Source organism: Eurosta solidaginis, chromosome 3 (assembly GCF_040869045.1).
Source record: "Eurosta solidaginis isolate ZX-2024a chromosome 3, ASM4086904v1, whole genome shotgun sequence".
NCBI classification, from domain to species: domain Eukaryota; kingdom Metazoa; phylum Arthropoda; class Insecta; order Diptera; family Tephritidae; genus Eurosta; species Eurosta solidaginis.
The window spans coordinates 198,319,141-198,326,861 of NC_090321.1; the positions used below are offsets into that span (position 1 = coordinate 198,319,141).

A 7,721-nucleotide genomic window follows, 5' to 3' on the forward strand; every position below is an offset into this window, starting at 1 on the left:
TTCTCAGGTTCCGTATTTCCCCAAATGCTTACGGAGATGACTCCTTAAGCCCCTGGGCGGTGTTGGCTCATCTATGAGATGTCTGTTGGGATGCCCAGGTTTCTGGGTATTCAACAGGAACTGTTTGGTTAGCATCTCATTTCTCTCCCTGATGGGGAGTATTCTCGCCTCGTTATGTAGATGGTGTTCTGGGGACATAAAAAGACAGCCCGTGGCGGTTCTGAGAGCAGTATTTTGGCAGGCCTGTAGCTTCTTTTAGTGAGTAGTTTTTAGGCTTGGAGACCATATATGGGACGCGTAGCACACAATCGGCTGGCCAATTGCTTTGTAAGTGGTAATGAGCGTTTCTTTGTCTTTTCCCCAAGTACTGTCAGCAAGAGATTTGAGGATTTTATTACGGCTCTGGATTTTCGGTATAATTGCGGCTGCATGCTCACCAAAATGTAGATCCTAATCAAACGTCACACCCAAGATTTTGGACAGGACAGTCGGTAGCGTGGTGTCATCGACGTGTATGTTCAAAATGGTCGACATTTGGGACGTCCATGTTGTAAATAAGGTCGCGGAGGATTTAAAAAAAAAATAAATAAATGTAAGGCGCGGTAACCTCCGAAGAGATCTAAGGCCGAGCTTCTCTTCCAATTTGCGTCGTGCTCCTATTGCTTTTCCCTACAAATTGGTCGGACGGGACCCACATGTTTTATGCCGACTCCGAACGGCATCTGCAAGGCAGATGAGTTTTCATTGAGAGCTTTTCATGGCCGAAATACACCCGGAGCGCTTGCCAAACACTGCCGAGGGGCGACCCCGCTTAGAAAAATTTTCTTCTAATTGAAAAACCTTATTTCTAAAATTTTGATGTTGCTTTGCCCGGGGTGTGAACCCAGGGCATACGGTGTGGTAGGCGGAGCACGCTACCATCACACCACGGTGGCCGCCAGGATTTAGTCGGTGATAATGCCAGGTTTTGCGAGTCGAAAAAACTGGAAAGCTCATCGATCTGTGGGCCTGGGCCTGTGGCCATTATTGTGCAGTCATCGGCGTAGGAAACAATAGTAACTCCTTCTGATGGCGAAGGTAGCTTTGATATGAAGAAGTTAAAAAAAAAGTGGGGATAAGACACCACCCCGTGGCACGCCTTGTTTAATTCTTCTTGGCTTTGATGTTTCGTTTCTAAATTGCACGATGCCCACCCAGATAATTTGCGGTTCACTTTAAGAAATGGGGGAAGGGTAGACCCTTCCAGGTCTTGCAGTAACGTGCCATGGTTGACCGTATCGTCGCATGTGGTCATAACAAATCATTCGCGAGATGGTCGGGCTTGGTTCCGGAATGTACCGGATCTGCATCCGGCGAAGGACCATCAACATCGATAACACTCCCCAAGACCTTCGACAAGTTAAAGTCAATATGATGAAATTTTCCAAATAGTTTATGTGATGTCTATAAATGTAGACTACAGGCTGAGAGGTGCTGTTTTTTTGCATTAGGGTCTGGGGATCAGGAAAATAAAGTTTTTAATTATTTTATGCACTTAATCGACCTGGAGTTGATAATAAGGAAGCTAGTGAAAAGCTTGCGTCCTGCTGTTTAGGAAACTTTTATTTTATTTCACTTTTTTTTTACAAATTCGCTGCAAAGGTAGAGTACCGGTTACAGGGCGGTTAAGTATGAGGTTTTATAATTTTACAAGAGTTTCATAACATATAGTAGTGTTTAAATTAATGAATACTAATAACATCAGTTGCCGATACTAGCAGTGACCCAAAAACAAAACAAAGTTGACATATCCTTGAGGCTTAGAGGCACAACAGCTAATTAATTGGAAGTCAGATCATCAGCAGTCGGCAAAGGACGATGCAGCACTCGATGAGTCGACGCTAGATGTCAAAATCCGTTTGGGATAAATCAAAAGGAGACAGGAGTTGCACATGATCCATCAAGCAGAGGAAATGCGTGGACAGAAGCTAGGGGCTGCACAATTTTTAAGATCATGTGCAAATCCTACGGAGTTGGGCTTACATAGTTGCCTATATCTCTAAAGAGAGAAGAATTAAGGCTTACGAAAGCATATCAACTAGACACTACTGGATGTAGGAAGTGCGAGTTGCAGGAAGAAATGGCTGAGCACGTTGGGTATACGTGTTATGCGCTCGCCAGGTCAATTCTTCAGCTACTAGCAGCTATCAAATAAAATTAGGTACTCGCCAAAGGTATGGAACAACTTTATAACATATTTAAATTCTGATACCTAGTTGGGGTTATTAACGTTTCGTCGTCAAACAAATTCTGGTAATACTATGGACACAGTTAGTCTATGTGACGTCTTTATTGACCGGCCAGTTAAACCTTACCTAACCTCATCAGTTTTGAGATTAGACCCTGGAAACAATCGGTAGTAGAAAACTACTTAAGAAACCACAGACACCCTTATGAAATATCTTGATACATATACATACATACATATTAGAGATATACGCCGCAGATAGACGCCGCCGCCGATTTTGGTCGTTTTTCGCACGCCACCACCGAATGTCAAAAATATCGGCGCGGCGGCGGCGTCCGGCGCGTTACTATATTTTCTACTCGTTTAAGACTGTTTAGGCCATTTATTGTCTTCGGAGCTACACCTAGAGCTTCTAGGAAAGCGACGTCAACAAAGGTATGAGTTCGAAGTCGCAGTTCTATAGCTTCTTTGCTGGCACATGGTGTGAGGGTCAGGCGGCGTGGTCAATTCTTCAGCTAATAGGCGTGGTAGCGACTGGTGGTCTGGATTGCTAGATTTAGATTTTTTTTAATTTAGATTATTATTTATTTCATTATTCTCATAAGCGTATGTACATATTCGATAGCTTAATTTTACATGTCTACAATATCATTACTTAGAGAATAGTTAGTGACATCTTTATTTTATATAATAAAAATAGTGTTGTATGTCAAATCATGTTTTAACAAATTTATTTATTGTATAAATAGTAGTAGTGGGGTGAACAAAAAAAAGAATACAAGATATATATAAAAAAATTTATTTAAAATGAGAATAAGATATTTCAAAAATAAATTGACTAAATTAAGTCATGAAACAATTTGAAGAAAGAATACAAAAGCTAAGTTTACAGAATTCCTCATAAGAAAACAGAAAAAGAAAATTCAAAACTATACAATGCATATATAAAATTAAAGACTATATTATACAACGTAGTGCATCAAAATTTCTATCTGGTTGGTATCAAACTCAAGAAGCCAAGTTTTTATTTTTTTTAAAAACACAGATCTGGATCTAATGTCTCGTATGTTTTCTGGAAGGGAATTAAAAAGTTTGCAGGATAAGACAGTGTAGGAATTTCTAAACAATGTTGTTCGAAAAACTGGCAAAGAAACAAGTGTGGTATGGTTACTACGCAGGCTGTACATTCCTCGTGTTGGATTTTGCAAATAGCCACCTCTCATGTAAAAATTTTTTAAAACTTTGTAATAGAACAAATGCCGAACTGGGAATATATTTGATCTTCTAAATAAGTCAAAGGAGTGAGTCCGACGTGGACAATTAAAAATTTTTCTTACTGCACATTTTTGCAGTACAGTTAATTGATTTATTTTATTGGAGTGAGCACCACCCCAGCAACTTATTCCATATTCTAATTTTGAATGAAATATACTATAATAAACTGTTTTCAGTGTATGGTTTGGAACGTATTTTCTGAGACGGTAAAGTATACGATTGGTTGAAAGTAAGTATTTTCTTACAGTTGCGATTTGCTCATTCCAGTATAGATCACGGTCAATTGTGACTCCTAGGTATTTGAAGCTATTCACTTTTTCAATTTCAAAGCAGTTAGAGTCACATGCTGTATTATTTTGAAAATAATACTCATAACGATGGTTGGAGCACTTGTTACTATATAGGATATTACGTTTGCATATTGCACTGTGAAAAGTTATATTAAGATCTTGTGCTTCTTGAAGTTTTGGACTAAAGCACATTAATTTGGTTTTATTGCTGACAACCAGTTTATGTTCCGCAAACCATGACCGAAGTATGTGTATATCGTGGTTCAGATCCGCTATCAAATTTAAAGGATCCGTTGAGTTATATGCAATTCCTAGGTCATCCGCAAATGCTTCGACTTTGCCCTTAAAAGGTTGAATAAATAGTGAGTTCACATAGATAAGGAATAATTTGGGACCCAGAACCGATCCTTGTGGTACACCAGAGTTTATGACTTTGGTCTCACTAAGAGTGTTGCCTATTTTCACTCTTTGGGTTCGATTTCCTAAATAAGAAACAAACCAATTGTATAACAAGCCACGAATTCCCAAATTATAAAGCTTATTTAAAAGACGGCCATGATCAACCATATCGAATGCTTTTGTAATGTCCACAAAAAGCCCAGCACAATCTTTTTTTGAATCAATACCCTTGTATATAGTTGAACAGAAGTCCAAAAGAGCATCTTCCGTAGAAAGACCATCCCTGAAACCAAATTGCAAAGGACTAAGAAAATTTATTTTTTCAAAGTAGAATAACATCCTTCCTTTTACAATTTTTTCAAAAATTTTAGTAATTGATGACAAAAGTGAAATCGGCCTATAGTTAGCCATATCTTTTTTATTGCCTTTTTTGAGAATCGGTATTACAATTCCTAATTTTAATTGTTCTGGGAAAATCCCAGTTGTAACACTCAAGTTAAAGATATGTTTTAAAACATCAACACTATTGTATGAGATTTTCTTTAATATAACGTTAGAGATTCCATCATGACCGGAAGAATTACTATTTTTCAAAGATTTGATTGCAGTTAAAATTTCCGATCCTGAGATTGGCTCAAAAAAGAAGCTGTTGCTTCTGAAAGAATCTTTAGCTACTCCAAAATCAGAGCAACAATCGCAAGGGGGTGTCACATTTGGCGGAAAGTTTGACTTCACAATTGAAGTAAAGTATTCATTAAAATCATTAGCTATTTCTATGGGAACAGAAATATCAACGCCTTCTTTTTGTAAAACAAAATGAGAATCTTGCCTTTTTGTGTTTTTATAAATAATCCTATTTATTACTTTCCACTCTTCTTTTGGATTACATTTGGATTTCCACATTTGGATTTCCATTGATTCGTTTGCATATTTGCTTAAAACGAGTATTCAAATTGGTGTCATATGGATGTTTGTTGCACTTTTTTTAAATTTATTTTTGAACCTAATTCTATTCAAAAGGCATTTATTTATCCACGGTTTGAGTCTGATTTCTGATGCTTTTTTGTTAACGCAGCATGTTGAGGAGTTAATGCATTGCATTAAATTATCTAAAAACAAGCCGTATGCCCTTGATACATTTTCTTCGGCGTATACATTGCTCCAAATATTTAAGCGAAGTTCAATATTTAGTTGATCAAAATTAATTTTTTCCACAACATGCCTATTTCTTTTTCTAACGTCTTTCTCAACCATTGTGTTTTTAAAGAGAATACCACTCATACAGTGATCCGTGATACCCAGGTCCGAGTTAACAGCGTAACAGGCAGACCAAGAAGAACCAAAGAAGCGGCACAGTACGTGGTCAAGACACGTACCTGCCACTGGTCTAGTAGCTTCGTTTATAAGTGAATATAACCCATGATCTGACAATACCATGTTATAATGATTAAGTACAGGGCTTGTACTTAATAGATCCAAATTAAAATCGCCCAAAATTACAAGATTCGTCGTTGACACACTACTTAATAATGAATTGAACTCATCGATAAATAATTGAGCAGGTTGCGAGTGAAGTCTATAAATACAGACAAATACAAAGTTTATTTTGCAAATGCAGCACAAAACCTTTATAGCGTCTTCTTTTGCGCACGTCTAAGAAACCGCCAGTAGCCAAGTCACCGAAGGTAAGTCACTTTCCATAATACTCAAAATTATAAAATTCATTCCATGCCCTTGCGTGAATTCAAATTTGATTAACTCTGAATTTGCATTCACTTTCGTTTTAATAAATATTATTGTGTACTTTTTATAACGAATTCGTTTGTGTATTTTCTTTTCTTCTCTCCCCACCATTATTACGAGCGCGCCCTATCTGTGGTCTTGCCGCCGTAACACTGTTCGCACATCGGGAATAGCTCTTAAAAACAGCCGAAACAACTGGAGGCGTCCTGTGCCACGAGAGTGATGAGTATTAATAGAACATTAATAGCAACCGTAAGTCGCCTTTGTGTGTGGCCGCCAAGGAGCCACAAATGATTCAAAGGAATTGTGTTCGCGACGATTATTAGGAGTTAACAAGTGAAACCACGCTTTGCACGAGATATACAGACAAAAGTGTGACTATTTTATGTATCTCTATTTCTTTTCAGAAGACGTAGCAGTACCAATTCCAAAGACCGGGGTTAGGTTCAAAACCTCTCTGGAGTAAGCGAACGAGGGACAATCCCTCAGCAAGGAGCTACTCCTGAAAATTTTTGAACGGTCTGCCAGATTTTGAAACAAAAACCTCGGATCTTTCCGAAATGGCCAGCACGCTGATTTCTTTAAATACATAAAAAACAAAACCTTTCCTAAATATTATTTTTTTAAGTAGAAAAATTAAGCTTTTTAAAGTAAGAACACTGGTGTACGCCGGCTCGCCGCCCACGCCGCCGGTATATAATAGAGCCTACGCCGCCGCCGCCGATAAAGTGATCGGCGTAAACCTCTAATACCTATGTATGGATGTGTATACTTGTGAGGGCTTGCAAATTGGTTTCACCATATTAACCAGGCATGCTTAACGAACGAAACGATATCATTTCGTTACGATAATCAACGTTAATAAACGAAACGAAGTCATTTCGTTTCGTTTATTAACGTTAAGAACGCCAAATTAACGTTAATTTGACGATCTTAACGTTAATAAACGAAACGAAGTGACTTCGTTTCGTTTATTAACGTTGATTATCGTAACGAAATGATATCGTTTCGTTCGTTAAGCATGCCTGATATTAACAAAACGAAAATAAGAAAAAAAACATATTCCAAAACTTTTTAAATATCCTTTGCAATTACGTATTTTGAGTATTTTTGTTTTTAGTTTCTATTTTCATTATATACATAATTATGTTTAATTAAATTCACTAACAACAACTTCTTTCGACTTCGCTTTTTATAAATTTCTTTTTTTTTCTTTTTTCAAAATCACTTTCACTAAATTTATTCTTATTTTTATAATTCAACAGATAAATTTCGATATCAATTATTTTAAATTCTTTCAGAAATCATTTCGTCCACAATTTTCGCCATTTCAAATATTATTTCTTCACAACTAATCATGTTTATGCAATACACTCAACCAACAAAATTCAAATCAAATTCAATTAACACGATCTTATTTAAATCAACTAAAAGCAAAACAATTACTTTACCCTGAATAATTTGTGACTTGGTTGAGGATGAAAAAACTGCCTGTGCGTGCGTACGTAGTATGTACTACAATAAAATATATCGAACAAAAAAATGCACAACTTCAAGGTGACCTCTCTGAGGAGAATCGCACAGCTGATGCTTGATTAGAATCAATTGTGTGACTGTTGCCTGCCTGCCTGGTGGCGCTGCAATCGCTGGCGTTGGGGACAGGCGTTGTGGGCTGTTAGTTAGTCCATAAATACATATGTACATATATATGTATTTGTTTGGTCGTGTTTTTTGTTGTGCGATGTTCGTCATTAGGCCTTTATCCTCTCTCGCCATTCGCACGTACT

At 37.4% G+C, this 7,721-nt stretch overlaps 1 long non-coding RNA gene across 1 annotated transcript; it reads left to right on the plus strand.

Moving 5' to 3' along the window:
- Nucleotides 1-5,286: 5,286 nt before the first annotated feature.
- Nucleotides 5,287-6,742, plus strand: LOC137244874 (uncharacterized). The gene is made up of 2 exons (XR_010951217.1): nucleotides 5,287-5,876; nucleotides 6,108-6,742. It is a non-coding gene; the product is annotated as an uncharacterized lncRNA (long non-coding RNA).
- The last annotated feature ends 979 nt before the right edge of the window (nucleotides 6,743-7,721 follow it).